The following is an 18,723-nucleotide window of genomic DNA, read 5'->3' on the forward strand; positions in this document are numbered from 1 at the left end:
TCACTAGTGAATCTCATGATGGCATTGGAGGAAAGCTGCCACAAGTAGATGGAGCTTCCTGCTTCTAATAAAAAGATTTTGAACAGAAGAAATAAATTAAAATAAGAAAGAAGTGGAAAGTGTATGAGACAATCTACCTCACAAACTGGTTTTGGGGTTTTCTTAAAGAGTTAGTCTTAACACTAAGTTACCTGAGCATAGCCCAGTCAGTCAGAACTTGTCTTAACAAGCTATACATGGTACCAGTTCTCAATGTCCAGAGGGGTCACAATACTCTGCATAGGTCCAACATTAGAGAAATGGAGGCAGATTCAGGGCTGGAGGACATGGGAGCAGCAAAGAAATAGAAAGCTAAGAATACCCCTTACCTGCCTTAGACTGACAGCAGTTCGAAGAAAACTGGACAGCAACCAAAAAGTCAACACAAAAGTTGTTAGAAGGAGAACTCAGCTCAACTTCAGTGTCTGAGTTTGTAGTGGTAGAAGCAATATAGTGGCAAAAAGGATTCTACTGGCATCTTTGTAGGCAATTCCAAATGATTAAAAATATTAACTAATTATAAACCACCATTATTAACCACTGGGATGGAGAAACATTATTTCCTTCCCTGTATATTTGGAAAATGAGCTGCTTAAGCACACACAGCAACTTGGCTGCAAAAACATAGTTGTAGCTCAAAATCTCCTACTCTCAACCCTATGCTCAGTCTGTAGATAAGTTTCTGAACAGGTCTTTTTTTAGGTGTTAAGCGCAACGTAAAAAGCAGAATGGTGAAAACACATCACAGTCTGCGAAATTCTCGGTACTTCTACCAAAACAAGCTTCTGAAGTCTGAACACATTTTTAAATCAGCCACTTCAATGTAACTTTCTACTTTTTTTTTATGCACTGAATAATGGAAATACAATATCAGAACTGGAGCTGGGCGCCTGATTTGACTGTGCTGTGGGCTGCCAGAATGACTGTTAATGGAAAGATTTATTGATAAGAAGTGTTTTAAAAACAGGGCATTTACAATTAGATTAGAACCATTCCCCTTCATTCTACCTATCCTTAGAAATGCTGACTTTCAAAATCCCCTCTTTATTGTGTTGGGTGAACAATGCTAAAATAAGCTGCAAACCTGTTCTTACTGGCAGGTGCCAGCTTGCAGAATCAGATATGTGAGCTGCACTCGCTGTATCCCAAACAGGGCATCAGACACTGCAAGAAGTGTCAGATGGAGTTTCCTGTGCAGCACCAAGGGTGCTGGGAGTAATAAAAGAGACTATGTGGTTGCCGTATGATTTGCTTTTAGCTCTTAGTTCCAAGAGGAAAAATTTTGTCCAACAGTCAAATTACAATAAATTCAGAAGCTTTCTTAAGGCATTTAGGGCTAATACATGTCTCGACTGCAGCTAAAGTTGTTGTTTATTATACTCACTCCAGGACTGGATTTTGCTGCAGTTCTTCAAGGTGAAGAACTGTGTTACTGTCGTGAGAAAGATCTGAATAAAAAGATGCCTAGAGTAAAGTTGCTAGAAGAGAAAGTATCCAGCATGGGGAGGGACAAACCAGCAAGTGCTTACATATTGAAAACTTGAATTTTAAAAAGTAAATTAACAATAACCTCAAAATATCTCTCTCAAATAATCCTCTTTCCTTTCTCCCAGTTTTGAATTGAACTAGACAACAGAATTGCAGTGAGAAGGGTATGGCCTCAGGGTCCACAGCGGGACAATGCTGATGCAGGGGGCTCTGGTTAGTATAGATTTCTAGTTAGTATAGATTTCTGGTTAGTATAGAAGAAGAAAGCAAGCAGTCCCAGATCTGTAGTGTCACTGCTCACAATGTGTGTTTGCCCAAAAAGCCAGAAGACAAGAGAAAGCCTTTTCTCTCAAGTTTACACTTAGGTAATGAGCATATTTTTCTTCAGATGCGCTTGACTCCTTCACCTAAGGAATAATTTGGTTATTCTCAACAGTATGATTTGCCTTTGCAGATGTAAAACACAAAAAGGAATGCAGAACTCACATGGCTAATGCCTAATTCCACTGTGGTTTTTTTCATGGTCTCTCTTGTCCACTGGCAAGGTGCGTTCATTCTGCCTTGCCTCTTGCCTCTTCAAGTGCACTGAAGTGCAACTGGTTCATTTTTCCTGGGAATCTACAGTCTGAAAAAGAGGAAATGCAATTCAGGGGTACACTCCAGGTGTCATACAGAAAAGCATCCCAAGGATGGAGACAGGATAAAGAGCCAAAAAGTGGAGGATAAAGGAAAGGTTGAAAATGCCTTGCTTCAAAATGATAAAATGAGATTGCCTTGGTTACTATGTGATCCATACGGTGTGTTCTTCACCCATTTTGAAGAAATGGTACTTAATTCACCATACCATCACCTATATTTGTAATTCATCAAATGAAAAATGACACATATTAGAACATTGAGGTTTACTGTTCAAGTGATTAACTGAGAATCATTTGTATGATTAAATGCTGGAAAATAATTTGATTTCACATGAACCTATAGCATAGTTCTCATTACACAGAAGTGCTGCATATTAGTTGAAGCAAATTAACATTCAAAGAGTTTCTGGAGTAGCTCCTAATCACAGGCTGTTAATTACTATCATTACATTTGACTGCTGAAGAGACTAACCAAGGAATCAGTCTCATGATCTTGGCATTTGAAAGTGATCTTCACCAATAAAAGCACGTCAGACATACAGAAATTGCAAATTGCTGAATTTGCTGACGCAGTGGAAAATTCCGCTGACTATAAGTACCCATCTGGTGATAGATGCATTCTTGACACAGTTTCAGTGTTTGGACTTAGGAAATAATGAGTATCAATGTCCTAGCTAGGGAATATGCAAAGATGAAGGAGCCCTTTGTATCGTTAATTAAGGAAAGTAGTAGCAGAGCTCGTTCACAGATAAGCGACTGTACATAATAATCATGTATTTATGTGAGGAACTGTTATGCTATATTACTATAGTAGCAATTAGGTTTTCACAAAGTAGTTTTATTAAAAGGCATACTTATGTAATAAATAAACAATTAATTTCCGTGGCAGATTAATTACACACAGCTTAAAATGGTCACCATGCTAAGTGAAACGTACAGAGCAGATTCTTACAAAGGCAAATGTACAACTACATGCTTACAAGTGAATTTATTTTTCACTTGTAAATCAAAAGCTTACATGCATGAATTTCAGGATGGATGCCTCTGTAAAAAGCAGATCCATATGAAATTTTTGCATGAAAGAAAGACTCAAGCTGTACTCAAGGGACGTGGAAGGCCAGCCTATAAACCCAAGCTAAGAGAGCAGAGGAATCTCTTGAAAATGTCCAATGCCCCACTTAGAATCTGTAATCTGATGATATGAGAGATCTTTCCTGTGGGCTCTTCTAACATCTTTTCTTACCTTGGTCTTTAATTTACAATATAAAAGAACAGGGAGGGGATAGCTCTATTTTCATCCATATGTCAGGGAACCATTAACATGCTTTCCTTGATACGGTATAGGCCTATAGAATTTGGAATTAATATATTGTTTCCATTATTTCTCACATAACTCTAAATTATATTCAAAACAGTGCAATGACATAGAAAAGTCAGATGCTGTAGTACATTAATATTTCATAAAAATATGGTTTAACACTTTTTCAGTTCATGAATATCTGTAAACAGACAACTGCCTTCTTGAATACATTCATTATTGGAAGTTATTGTACTATAACGCAAGGAAATAATTCCTGATTTGTTGCTTGTTTACAAAATAATTTGTTGCAGATACTCTATATTCCTGTTGATGGCATGCTGCAAAAGCCAACAAGCTTTTCTGGACAGAAAAAGGGTTATGGCACTTCTGATACAATGGTCACCTATAAACAACATGTTGAGAGTTTTGCATGCTATAAATGTTTAGGAACTCAAAAAACTCAATTATCTTTCAAAGGAATGCAATTTTTTGGGGTGTTATCAATAACCTTCCCAGGAGGGGGTACACTGAGAATACCAGCTCAGAAAACTGCATGCCAAAGTAGCATATAAATTTAGTAATTTCTCCTTCAAAGTAAATTAATGCTCTGAATTGTTCAGGCTATACTGATGGACAAATACAGATTAGGACACAAATCCTGCCTTTGAATGTGCAGATGAAGCTCCTGTTGTGTTCCAGTTTAATGAACACCACTTTTTTTCTATAACTGATTTGAAATTTCTTCTAAGAGATTCTTTGAAATTATTCTTACTTTCCTGGCTACGAAGGAAACCCTCTTCATCCACAAATGGTGCTCCAGGAGTTAAGGGGAGCTAAGTTTAAAAGTTGAGATATCTAGATATTTTGAGGTGGTGGTGGCGTTTTGGGTTCTGCTTTTTTTTTTGAGTCCCCTGCCCCTGCCATCCCACAGATTTGGAGCAATACAGGAACAGTAACTTTCAAATTATCTCAGCAGAGATGGATCAAGTGATATCCCCACGATTTGACACTGCAACTGAAGAGCCTTAGTATCTAGAAATTTAAGGGATTTTGGGCATCTGCATCTTATCTCATAGTTCTAACTTCCTCTGGAACATAGAGAACTAGAACTCAGCCTGGTAGAAACAAGGACAACCTAAGTAAAGCCCAGGTAACTTTGAGTTATTTGTCTAGTTTGGCTTGCAGAAATGACTCTGTATCATCAAAATAAACTTAAGAACAAAATATAGACAATTTTAAAAATGTTTTATACATTGAGCATTATCTGTGACTACTTAGTTCCTCCTAAGGAAGTCTCAATTACTGTCCTTGGCAGGCTACCCGTGACAGTGGGATGACAATGTCAGTAGATCCAAACAAAAGTTCTGAATTAAGGAGTTCTTTGTGCTTACACCACAGCCACAGCAGTACTTTGAATAAATAATCTGAGAAAACGCTTTGCAAAGTAATGTTCTTTTCCCCTTAGGCTCATTGGAGTACTGCTTTTGAGGTCTACTAAGTCATTCTTAGGGTTATTAAAAAATATTGATTGCATCATTGGGCAAAAAAAAGTATGTTTTTAAGCAACATTTTTTTAGTTCTTGGGCAGCTCTATCTGCCAAGGTTGTGAATTTGCCTTTGTACACCACCGTTGTGTTTCAAAATGGAATGCAAAGTTGTAGGTAAGTGTCTGAGGCATGAAGTCATTACATAGCAAGCCCTGTGCCTTTCGTATTTCATGGGAAAATAAAAGCAGCTTAAGCAGCCTCTGTCATCTTTTTTTCCCTATTGGAGAATTCCCACAAAGCCTCCTCCTGAAAGGTATTGGAAAGAGAGAAGTTACCATCTGCCAAGTCTCCTCCCAGTTTACAACACGAGTGGCTGTGAGAAGTCTCCAAATCTGGTGTGGAGTTTACTCTAGTGGAGTATCCTTACCCTTTCCTGCAGGATTTTCTGCAGCCACAAGGATTTGGACCACACAAATTTGGTAGGATTTTGTTGCTGCTGCTGCTGCCAATGTTTTGTAGTACTAAGAAGATACAACAAAGTTCAGTTATAAAATCACATACACGGGAGGGGCTGAAAGCATGCCCAGAATCCCACTCCCCTGCACTGAGGCCACACTGCATTCAGCTACAACAATGGCTAAACAGCTTCTGGTAACCACTGAGAATCCAGAGACTGTGGAAAGACCTGCAAGAGGCAGCAAAGACAAGCAAGTTCTTTTATCAGCAAGCTATATTCCCATCATGCGAGGCCACAATTCTATCAGGTGATAAAGATTTTAAAAATTGCAAAATATTGGAAATTACTGCTCCTGATCATTCCCAAGAGATGATTCCTTCTCTTTTAAAGGAATGTTCTCCTGAGAAAAACACAGCCAATTCTGCTTTTTTTTTTGGGCCTGGTGTTGTAAATTTCTCCCCCCAATATTTTAGTTTTTTCTGTACAAGTGAAACAAAATATTTTTCTACTAATCTAAGGAGACATTGTGTATTCTGTACTTTTTATTTCTTCATCATCGAGAGTGATGAAGAAATCAAAAAATCAAACTAATTTTTCAGATTTCTTAGTGTTTCCTTTATTTTATTATGTTGCCATTACTGGCAGAAATAAGATCAAGGTGCATTATTTAATATTTGCTGCAGACTTTTGGCAAGTAATCTGAAATGTTTACTAAGATTTTCTGGTGCCACAGAAGATGATGGTTCAGACCCCAAGGCTGTCCCAGCTCTGTTTCTCAGTAGGAGGTGCCTGTGGCAGTCACAGTCCCTCTTGAGATGCAGTTACCCTTGGCCCCACTTGCTCTTGAACCTCTGCCTCATGCTTGAAGCCCAGCTCTCCACCTGGAGACACAAACCAGCCCATCCCTTCCCAGCTGCCCCAAGCAGAGAATTGTCTGTCACCACAGGGGTGGCACTGTAGGTGATCAAAATGAGGAGGTTGCATCAAAATTCCCAGCAGCGCCTCAGCTTACTCAAACTGAATCCTTATCATCTCACTCAACTAAACTACGCATCTTCTTGTCTGCTTTGGATCTTTGCTGCAGGCTGCCTGTGTTGTGCAAGGCACAACATCCTTACTAAAGATGTAGCAGGGACAATGACACTTCCTTCCAGGTGGTAGAAGTATGATCAATAAGCCCAATATGTGCCTGCTCACCATGACACGTGACATTTAGAAGAAACCATCCTTTCTGTCCTTTTGACCCATCCTTTCTTTTCATGGAAATTTGTCCAGTTAGCTTACCTCATTTATTAAATCAGCAAAGTACTGAATCATGTTTAAAACATAGCAACTTTATTACTAAAAATCAGACTGCGCACTATTGGAATGCCCAGAAGATTAACTGTAAATTAAAATTGTAAGTTTCAAGGTGAAGATACCTGCATGTATTAAATGGTTTCTTGATCACATTAGAGTCTCCCCTGGAGTAGTCACTTCACAGAGTTCAAGTAATTAAACACTATTTCTTTCATTGCAACCCTTTGGTCCTTTTGGTTAAATGTGATTTCTGTGGGTTGTGGTTATCCAGATTGTTCTCAGTGACAAATTTTTCCTACATAACTGATTAAATATCTGCTTGCCACTTTATCTTGTTAAAATATGTTTGTTCATTGTTTTAGGTGTGGATGACTGTGAGGGGTGGAAGCCAGGAAGAGGGTAACAATGGGACAATTAAACCTGTGCAGAAGGGACTTGCCTCAGGTAATCCTTGCCTTGCAAGCAAGACCCTGCCTGGACAACACAGAGGTGTTGTCCAGAAAAAGATTTCATCAGGGACCCCAAGGAGAGCAGTTTGAGGGCTGCAACACAGGCAGTCAGCCACAAACACAGACAAAATGCTTCAGTTAGCTCAGGGCACATCCTGAACGTACAAATCAATGACAATTAAAGCAGATTATGAAAAAGCAATAGTGGATGGTTGGGTCTTTGTGTGATTAAAGTGAGCTGAAAGTGCACGGCCAGATTCTTCCCCTATGCTGATGCTACATTACTGTAGCTCTGAGGAGGCAAAGTCTCTGCTTTCCTGGGGACCTTTGAACCAGTTCCTGACGGGAGATCAAGTAATGACTGGGAGCCAGTTCTATTCTTGAGGCTCTGCTCAGTAACTCAACTGCCCATGCTCACACAAGACATATTACTGTAGCAACTCCTGTATTTTTTTTTAGAAAACTTTGGGTCAGTTTTAATGTATCTTTGATTAGCCTGTTTGTAAATATGATCTTACAAGGATCCAAAGGCCACAAACATTGCCTGAAAGTATAAACTGGGTTAGGACCAGATATCCTCCTGGATTTGTACTTCCTCTCCAACAGCCTCTGGTTTTTCAGGAAGAGAGTAAAAAAATCTAAGATGTGTGCAGAGTAATTTCTCCTCAGCTATATTAACCTAATTTCCAGTAACCAGATGTTTATGGACTGGCTGTGTTGAATGTTTTCTCAGGATCACTTCATTTAATTTTTACCAAATAGCTCAAATATCTAAGAATTTATCTAATCACTTAAAAAACTCATTAATAATTTTGGTGTTCAGGATATTCTGTGGCAAGGAGTTCCTCAGGACCATTGCTATTTGTACTTGACAGGGCTCTGCCAATCCAAAGAGTCTGACCCATTGACTTGAAGCAATTTTTCTTCAAAGCTAACCACAAGCATAAAGAGCAGCAACAGCCCTAGAGAATCTGTCATATGAGAGCAGTGTGTTTAAGAGAGGTAGTTTCCTTAAAGAGGTAAAAATATCCAGGCAGTTTGCACAGTTTCCAGTGGAAGAATTATATGTACACTTTAGGAAGTAAGAGAAGTGAGTTTCCACATTTATGAATGAACACAACTGTGCAAAGCCAGGTATAAAAGCAAATAAACTTAAAGGTTCCCTGCTGCAACACAGCAAAATTAGTGAAGTGCTTTCAGCACAGAAATAATGAATGTGCTCCAGGCTTTTGGCTGCAGGGAGAATTCTGGTTCTGGAGATCTGCACAAACTGCAAAAGCTTGAAGAATATTACAGGGGAAAATGAATTGCAATTAACTAGAGATTATTTTAAAGCAAAAGAAGGTCGAAATAGTTCCATAAAGATACTGAAAGAAAGTTGAGGATGACAGGGTAGGTGACCCAAAGAGATTGCTACTATGAGAGTCTAGAAATGATTTCACAATAAATCAAATCTTCATCTGGATATATGAAGTCAACAGCATCTTTCTACACATAAACTTGGGAAACTGAAATAGTAGAAATAACCTACAAATTAAATAGATACGGCGAGGACAGCATTATTGCTGCCTATTCCAATCAATAACTACTCCCTCTTATCAATGATCAAATTATTTAGTAATGCAAATGGGGACATAAAGGGGCCAATACAACTGGAGGGATGTTGCAATCCCTAACCACTGTGTTATTTTACTCTGGCACTCAGACTTGAATAACCACTGAGGCAAAAACATATGTCTAGCCAATATCACATCAAAACAGCATGGGCAATGCATTACAGATTAGGAACTGGAGTTTTGGAGAGTGTAGGTCTGTACAGAACCACCAGCAGTTGGTGTCAGAACTCAGAAATCAAGGGGGAATGTCTGAGCTCAAGTACACTGTTTTATTGAAGTGTACCTGATTGTCCTGGGCCACTGTCCTCTACCAGCAAGGATTGGTAGAAACTGCCAATCTACCACAGTTCTATCACAACAGAAAAATATGCCTGAGCATGGAAATGAGAGGAAGAATTTTGTTGGTATAGCAGAACCCATGTTCCTAAATTACTCAAACTTCAGAGCTGAGTGACAATGACACTGAACTGCAGTGGTAGCTGGGAATGGTGGTAGAGGAAAAGGCCAAAGCAGGGAACAAAGGCAAATGTAAGCTTCAAAGATGCAGCAACAGTTTGTCAACACCTCTGTCAGCTCTTCAAGATGCATTTCTACATCTTCATAATCAGAAGCAACATCAATGCATTGCATTTTCTCTGTGGTGGGCTCACTCTTTCTCCCCAAATACTTCAGTGCCCCTCATTCTGTCACTGGAAAGCTACCAATCTGTCAATCACAGCCCCTGATGTCTCCCCAGTAATTCTTCCTCTTGCTTTCCAAAAGCAATTGCTGCATTCACAGCACTCACAGCAAATCAATCTCTGCATCCTGCCTGATCACCAGCTGCTTCCAGCACCTCCCAGCCCAGCTCCATCCATGCTGCCCTTCCACTCACCAGCAACAGCTTTCAGGAGCTTTCTCTGCCAGTGCTGCTTTGCTCTTAGACACAGGCTCTTGGGTGGAGTTGAACAAAGCTCTTCAGTGGTACCCTGAAATCTTAATAACACTCTTTCCCATCAGTGCCATATAAAGATAACAAGGGAGAAACACAATCAATTTCATCTCCAGTGTGAAGTGTGACATTTCAAAGAAGTCTATGGCAGATATTTGTATGACAGATACCTCACAGTTGTTCAGAAATCTCCTTTACTCTCTGGTGCAATTATAGCATTTTTATAGAATTTTTAGGAGCAATTCCATATAGTTCTTCTGCCTGCAGAGTGCAGCAAAATCCACACTGTCTGAATGCAAAGTTGTGCTACTCCTTGCTCACCTCCATAGTCTGTGGTCACCTCAATCAGGAAAGGAAACTGGCTCACCTCATCCTGCCTGCTGTTTCCCCTTCATCTTAACTCATCCTTGAGTTTCATCTTAACTCATCCTTGAGAGCCAGTGTAAAGGACAGAGCAGCCATGCCCATGAACCTGCAAAGCACTGAGAATAACTTAATCCAAAGAAGGGGTGTCAGTGGGCCTTGCAAAGACAAGCTTGGTAATTAGAGGGAGAATCCAAATCACAGAGACTGGAGAATACTTGCCCACAGCCATGGAGGTGACTGTGGCACAGCCAAGTCCAAACTTCACAGCTCCAGATTTTGCCCCATGACTTACCCAGGACATCAAAGCATTGCCTTTGTTTCCTTTCAGCTCTCCAACACAAACAAGTATGTGACTAAGGTGACAGCAACAGGAAACTCCAAGAGAGTTTTCCAGCTCCTTGTTAATCTTGATGCACATTTAGAGTAACAGTTCCATGACAGGTATGTCAAACCTAGAAAATGTAAAACTAGCAATTTCAGGCCAATATAAAGAATACAAATACCCCTATTTGCAAGAGGGTATGTTGCATTTATCAGGATTACTTCAGCCTTTGAGTTTTTTGTACGACTTTTCCCCTTGTTTTCTTTTTGCCTCAGTAATTCTACTGAATATGTGTGTGCTTGTGCAGGGGATGCCACTTCAGTCATACTACAGTAGGTAATGTTAAAAATGTGTGCCCCTTCAAAATCGCAGAGATGTGTGTGGTACCCCTTCTGCCGTGAGAGACAGGCCTGCAGCACTGAGCAGCTAAATGCTTTCTGGTGGCAGCAGTATTTTTCCGTGGCTGCGTGCTGCTGAAGTGTTTATCTTTGCTCGAGTTGCCTGGATATTGCAAAGCTACTTGAAATGATTCATGGGTCTGACAGATGTCTGGTACAGCTGGATGTGTCCTTGATTATCCCAAAAGTCTGGACAATGCTGTCATTCACCATTGCCCAAATTATCTCTGTATTGACTGCAGAAGCCTCTGTGACAGTACTGTAATGGCTAATTACCCAGGATACCTTTGATACTTACTTTATAGTGCTTTAGAAGAGTTTAAAAAAAAATGAGTGAGACAGAGGGAGAGAAAACGAAAGAATTGAAGGAAACACATACCAGTGAAAGTAATATTCTTATACATTATAAAATAGTACATGCTTTACTCTACATGAGACTATACTGCATGGGCTATTTATATTCAGCCTGTCCTTTGAAAATGGTCAGATTTCCAGCAAAATAGATAAGGATGAAATGCACAGAATCCTGACAATGATAAGTCACGGACAATAGAAGGAGCTATTAGCCAGGAGAGAATTGTATGTAAAACATTCTTGAAAAGAAGATGATGAGCAGCCATTTGCCTGCTTTATATGTTGCTGGAAAAATAACATTCTGCTTAGTAGATAACAAAGACTGTCACAGGTATCAATGCTAAACATGTATATTGTTATCTTGTTAAACTGCCTATAAGGAGGTATGAAAGTAAAGATCTCCTTTCCCCATGCTGTCATTAGTGTGCTTTGAAAAAAAAGCAGTTTCTGTGACATTAATTTATATTTAAGAAAAGGGGTGAAAGAAGATAGAGTACAAAAATCTCATTTTAGTGAAGATGAGGTCTTAATGACAACCCATGCAAAACATAACAGCAGATCTCTGCTTTTTAGGGCTGTCTCTCTTCTCATGGTTCAGGACAGGTCCTGACTGGAAAAGCGTGTGAAAAAATCCTTTCCCCTCCCCCCCCCCGAGTTTCAAACAATTCAGAAATTGCCCAAGATTCACCATGGTGAGGTTGTTCCCACAAAGTCAGTGATGAAATTCCCATTGGCTTTGGTGAAGGAAGAATTTACTTACCAGAACAAACCTTCCAGTTCAGACTTACGTGCCATCTATACTGAACTGGAAGATGCCAACCCAGTAGCTTCTGTGGTGGTGAACCCATGATTCTGTCCAGAAACCAAATTAGAATTAGTTGACCCAATGCCATCTGCCTAATACTGCCTTAGTGACATCAATATAGAGAATATAAAAAGAAAGATCACACCTCTGATCATGTGTTTATTCATCTTGCTTACTATTTATCTTTGTTACCTCAGAGTAAATAATGTGTTTGTTAGAAGGTGATGGATTATTGACAAAAACATTTGGATATCCCTTCAGATAAAATAATAACTTTCTGTATAACTCAGAAATCAACAGTCCAGCTAAATACTCCGAGAAAGGTGCCATTTCCCTGTTTTTCAGGCTCTTCATTGAGTTTATGTATTTTGCAGGTATATATGCTATACAAAGTCATTCACTAAAATATAACTGTTAAATAAAAAATAACAAATAGAATGTCTGGTGTTTAAAATGCAAGTGCTATCCATTCATTTTATTTGGGCAGAAGTAATGTGCTATTATATTTCTTACTATGACTGCATTATTTTTACAATTAGGGTTCTGTTACTGTTATTTAAATTTCAATTTTTTTCTTTTTATGGCTGAAAACTTCCTTACCTTTCATTAAGAGCAGAAGTGTCTATTTGTCAATCTGTTACCATATCTGCAAAAATTAAGAAATAAGATTTCAACATTTGTAGCAGAGGAACTAACCACAGACAACCACAGGAAAATACTGTCTATCTCTTTGCATGTTTATGGCACTGCAAATGGAAAGACTACACATTAAATATTGAGCAGAACAGAAATGTTTTCTGAAGTCCCATTGCTCAAGCTTCTGGAGGCTGAGACTCAAGTGCATGCAGGAAAATTAGGTTTCTACTTCTTGCAGTGTGAGCTAAATCCTGACTGCTACAAAATCTTGCAAAACTTTGTTGCAAGGCAGAGCAAACTCTTGGTAGCACAGGCTCACTGAGAACATGCAGCAAGGTGTCAGCTAAGGACCTGCCCTGACAAGATATATTTGAAACTGCTAATAATTATTAGAAAAGTTTGGCTAGAATAAAGCAATCTAATCTAAATAATCACTTGCGCTGATTTCAGTTTTAATTTTGCAGCATCTCAATACCTGGAAGGCATACATAGGGGCTGAATGTATAAATGAAAACTGTCAGAGAAATTACAGAAGAATTCAAGTACTTTTGTCTGCTAGAAATACAGATGCTTTCTCATGCAGTCCTTTTGAGCTGAGCAGTCAGGAACAGAATAATTTCTGGTGTTTACCTTTTCATCTGCCTAAACAGGATTGTGTGATGCTGGGAATACAGAAAACCCCAAGGTTGTTTAACACCAGTTATATTTGGTGACAGGTTTTGCAGTGCATTAGACTTCAGCTCTGGACTTCCCAATAGCTTTTGATCACACTGCATGATACAATTACCTAATTACTTAATTTGGGGCCATACACACAAACTGTCTGAGATGAGTCTATGTCTTGCAAGCTTTCCTTGAACTCAACATGTAGAAGTGAGACATTGACTGATGGTGTTCTGATGTGGACATGTAGAGGCTGTGCTTTTACTGGAAATTTCTGAAAATATTTAAGTTACAAACAAACAAATAAACCAACAAAATCGAAGCATTCTTGTATTTCGCATTTCCATACAATTCAAAAAGACCACTTACTGGTATGGCTGGGGCTGGATGGGACAAGCAGGAAAAGGTAGCACAGAGCAGTGCTCTGCCCATCCTCAGCCCTGAAACCACTCTTGATGATGGAGCCAAGAGATTGCCATAGCAGGTACTGCCCCTTATGTTCCAGTACCTCTTTATTTTGTTCTAAATTATTGACTATTTTAAAGATATATCTTATATCAATATTCCATGCCTGTGCTACTGGGGATGAAGTACTTGATAGACTCACCAGCCAGCTGCCCAAGGAGTGCTTGTTCCCTGCTTTGACGGGCAATCTTTGTACCATGATTTTCAAGGCACACGTATTTTCACTTGTTGTACCTGCAGCACTTCAGATGAGTTTTGGAGAGAAGGTCCATAGCCCCTTCTAAGGAAGGCTGTATCTGGGACTGCCAAACTAATCTCTCACTCTTTCTTCTTCCTAGTCACTTTTGAAAACCTAGAATTCAAAAAAAAAAAAAAAAAACCAAAAAAAAAAAAAAAAACAACAAAAAACACTGTATGACACAGATTTTACAAGCCAAAACAGACTGTTGACTGGGAACAGGGTGACAGTAATGATATCTATTGAGCAGCTTTTCCATAGTCTCAATCTTGAACAGGATCATTCTCACAAAAAACATCACTCTCCCAGCTAGCTGTCAAAGCCATATTTCTCCTCTCTCACCTCTTGTCCAATTGCAGATAACAAAGCTAATTGTTTTACCACAGTAACTCAAGGCTGAGAATTCCACTCACATCCCCTTTACTCCTACAAGGAATTTCTACCAGTCTTCCTAGCTGAGTTTGAGCCAGCCCATACATTTATGCTCAGATCCAGATGGGACCTGAATTGGGACTATCCAATTCACAATTACGAAATGAGAACTGGGATGCATAACAGGTTGTGTGTGGAACAAAAATACTTCACCTCTCCAGTGACTTTTGTTTTGGGAACACAGGAAATAGATAGGGAAAATGTTTTCTAAAGTAGGGGGGCCTGAGCTCTGCAGAGAAAGTGCTGTGCCCTGGTCACATCCCATGGTAATGACTGCAGGGGTACTGTATGAATTTCTTTTATGCTTCCTATGGAAAAGAGGCAGAATGTGAACGGCAGAGCTTGAATTCACTTTATACTAATGCAACAATTCAGAAATGCTAATTTTAATTAAAACTTCCTTTAGTATGCAGGAAATACGCTATACACTTAGGACTTAAGAGTTTTACTGTAATTTTGTTTTAATACCTAAATTAAATACTTGGCAAGAGACAACAAAATGGGCATTTTGCATAGGCAATATTTCCTTGGATTTAAAGGTTGGCAAACACAATTTTTGCTATTCACGATTTTAAAAGACTTTACCACAATATATAAAAGAATAAACATTGATTAGTTATTTTCACCAGTTTTTGAAAGATCTAAGGGAGCTGGGGGCAAAAAAGAATCTGTTCAGAAAATTGTCACAGAGCCCCATAGAGCTCAGTATTACAACTACTACTAAGATCACTGCAACTTTCTTAACAGCTGTCAGACACATTTACAATTCCAAGGATTAAAAGTTGCAAATATATTATAAACTTCACCACATGATATTTTCCAATAATACAAACAGCCTTTGCAGCTAGGGTAACATGAAATTCAAAGGAGAGCTTTGATTACATCTAATCTGGTAAAGAAATGAAATCATAAGCACCCTTATTTCAACCAACAAGGAAAGAAAGCAAAATAATACATCAAATCCCTGAATAAGCAGTCACAATAGACCTTTAAATAACCCAACTTTCTACCATATTTTATTATCCTTTCCTAGTTTTATAGCATTATCTGCTATAGAAATGCAGGGAGATTTGTAAAACACTATAGCATTTAAGTCATTACATTTTATAGCTAATTTCTAATGTGGATTTGATTTTTTACGAGCGCAAAAAGAATCTAATTTGCATTAGTGACAGTAACTAGAGAAATTTAACACCTGGCAGTGGTTGTACCAGAAATTGAATATTAGTTACTTGGGTGCTAAAAAGCACATTCATACCTTCAAGGGGGATTTTTCATTTATTTATGCTGTACTCTCATGTTTATCATTACAAGAGTGTTCTTGCATCATGGTGGAGGAAAACTCTCAGGAATGTAAAAATACCATGCACTCGATAAAGGGAGTTAGCAGCAACAGCAGCAAAATGAATCATTTATGCACTAAAGAACGCACAAACCCAGAAATAAATCTCCATTGAGATATAAAATTAGAACAGCAGCAATGTACAGACAATTCATTTCCATGAATGCTTTTTATTTATTTTTCCACAGATACTGCTGCTTTCTTGGAGCAATGTATTAGACCCAAATTATACCTCCATTTAAGGAGAGGGGGGGAAAAAAACCCAACAAACTATAGCTGACATGAAAAAGAACCACATTTCCACATGAACAATCCACGTATTTATAAAGGGTGGAAAATTAGGAGCTGCAAAATAGGCAAAGCCACTGTAAAATGATATGGGAAGTGACATTTTACATAGCCGGCTACAATTAACACATTGATGGCATTTTGCTGGGCTCCTTGCAGTGATAATGCTGTTGTCAAATGTGTTTAGTGCACCAAATCTCCTGGAGCCTTCAGCTAGGCAGCAAGCTTTTGACAGATTGAAGGTTCGGAGATAGGCTATCATGACAGATGGAAACTGGCACCGATGTTCAGCTTTCGCCGATCACAGGGGACCTGCCCCCCTTATTCTTCAGGGCTCAGCTCTGCAACCTTCCCCCTTCTGATGAAAGCAGGGGATGGCATTGTTAAATAGTGCATCTGTGTGAGTTAGACTACTCTGATGAAAGCATAAGGCAGACGCTCTGTGAAGCAAAAGACAGCCTCTGCTCTAACTGCATTTTAGATAGACTTGGGGAGGACTCCAGGGAGCTGGGATAAAACTTTGGTAAATTTCAGACAAAAAGTAAAAGCCAATGCTAACCATTAAATGGTGCTTCTTATAGATCTGTATTCATGGGCTGGAGGATTCCATACATACAAACAACCAGGAGCTATTGTGCGAGACTCCATAGCAGCCTCTTCATTACTGTTTGGATCATATATTGAAACTGGTCTCTAAGAATCCCATCCAGACAGCAGATCCAAAAAGATCAGATATCCACATGAAGGAAGGCTGTGAGAACAAGCCTGCTTTTCTGTGAGCATCCAGCTTCTTCAGAGGCTAATTAAATTATTAGGAGAGGCTGTTCTTGCAACTGGTCTTGGTTCTTGGATGCAATGTTAAAACCAGGGTGGGAGCTTGTGTTATTGAGCTTTACACAGCTGGGCATAAACAGGCAGATAATACAGTTAATTAACCTTTCACCCCCCAACACCTTTTGAAGAAAGGCATTTGTTATTTTTTTTAATCAGCCTCAGGATATTTTCAAGGCACTTGTCCTGGCTATATTTGCTTCTTTCTATCCCTGACAAATTCCTGTTTGATTTCTTTAAACTGGGCTGTAGAGCTTTCTTTTTGCTGTCTTAATCTTCAATTCCACTCTCGCTGATACAGTATTTGGAGCAGCACACTGCAGCCCATTTGAGGTATGATAATCAGCTGATTAGCTAGTGAAGTCGTTTTCCCTGAGGCTCTTTTGTGTGCAAAATCCTCACACTCAATTGACATGTGGACATCATAAAGCTGATGAAATGCAATTGTAATGAACAAGAGGGAGAGGCATCTGCAGCAGTCTAAATGAAAGACCCTTCCCTCTCGACATGCTAATTCAGAAAATCTGCTCTTAGCTTGTACTCCCTCTGGATCCCAATGGATGTGAGTCTCCATGAATGCATATTCAAAACAGCATATTAGCCTCAGTAGCAAGTGAAATTTGAGCCTGGATGGACCAATTCTAGTTTCAAGACAGATTATGCTGCATCAAACGTAGTAATGATTTGACAGTTCATTTGTGACGAGAGTCCTACAGTCAAGGTTTAATGCACAGACAGGCGCAGGTGCGCAGCCAGAACCAACAAAATCCAAAGGCTGCCAGTTAGGAAGCCTCATGCATGTGGAAAGGTGAAACATACTTAAGAAATTAACAGTATCTTCTTTAAAGCATCTTGTAGCAATGGTTCTACAGCCAGACCTTCCTTGTATGTCCATTGAGCCCCGGTGCAGAGGGACTGTGAAGGACAGCCCAATAAAGCAAAGTTGGTATGTACAGTTGCTGTACATTAGTCCCAGGATGGACAAATTAGAAAAAAAAAACAGAGGATGGATTGCTTTCTTAACCATGCTCTAGAAAGATAACTGTGTGTGCCTTCTCCTTATTTAGGCCAGCTCTGTCCCTGGAGAAGGTGTGGGGACACAGACTGCTGGGACCAAGCAGGCGCCCACAGCGCGGGCTGAGCTGTGCCAGGCTCTGTGCCTGCATGTACGCTGGATGCAGTTTTTCAGCTCTTCCCCAGTTCTTGCCCCATTTTGGGCTCCTCTGCCTCAAAACGCTCTAAACTGTTAATTGCTTTTACTGTGTGTGGACACCATACATATATAATGTTTTTTCTATTCCTTTGTGGTTTTTAAGACAGGGAGAGAAATTCTAACCTGTATATTCCTGTTACATAAGCATGTTTATCTGTGTATATATACACTTATATATGTATTTTTTAAAACAACACTTGTCTTGAGACATCAGAAATTCTTGAAAAAATATAAAATTAAATTTTATGAGTCGAAAATAATTTCAATATAACAATAAATTCATACATATACAGCCTTTGCTACACAGATGTTTAAATACTAGTTAGCTGACATGTTCTAGTGGCTAGAAACTCCATCTAAGCTCAGGAAGAGTCATTGCTTGACAGGACCTTCATATCAACCCAGTGAAATTTGTGCCATCAGGCAGGAAAACAAGCCTGAAGGAGTCTGCCCTCACCTCTTTTCCTCTGTGGTGGCCAGGCATTCAATATGCAGGTAACAAGGGAGAGGGGGGTGGGGTGTGTGCACCACATTTCTCTTCAGTAAATTTGGTCTAAATCCAATGCATATTAGGCATGACTCACTACTGGTGTGAGAAGTTACCTACAACAGAGTTGAAAAGCACACAATCCCCAGCAATACTTCCCTTGCTGATGTTCACTCCAT

General features: G+C 39.3%; 1 long non-coding RNA gene across 1 annotated transcript in view; it reads right to left on the reverse strand.

The window, feature by feature from the left end:
- The window catches only part of LOC119703057, a 42,421-nt gene that overhangs the window by 11,597 nt on the left and 12,101 nt on the right, over positions 1-18,723 (reverse strand). The window contains exons 5-10 of the long non-coding RNA XR_005257536.1: positions 13,856-14,065; positions 12,550-12,595; positions 11,905-11,996; positions 10,072-10,522; positions 9,648-9,748; positions 2,014-2,152 (exon numbers count right to left, since the gene is read on the reverse strand). This is a non-coding gene — a long non-coding RNA (uncharacterized LOC119703057). The remainder of the gene's footprint in view (positions 1-2,013; positions 2,153-9,647; positions 9,749-10,071; positions 10,523-11,904; positions 11,997-12,549; positions 12,596-13,855; positions 14,066-18,723) is intronic.

This window comes from Motacilla alba, chromosome 7 (genome assembly GCF_015832195.1).
Source record: "Motacilla alba alba isolate MOTALB_02 chromosome 7, Motacilla_alba_V1.0_pri, whole genome shotgun sequence".
Classification (NCBI taxonomy): domain Eukaryota; kingdom Metazoa; phylum Chordata; class Aves; order Passeriformes; family Motacillidae; genus Motacilla; species Motacilla alba.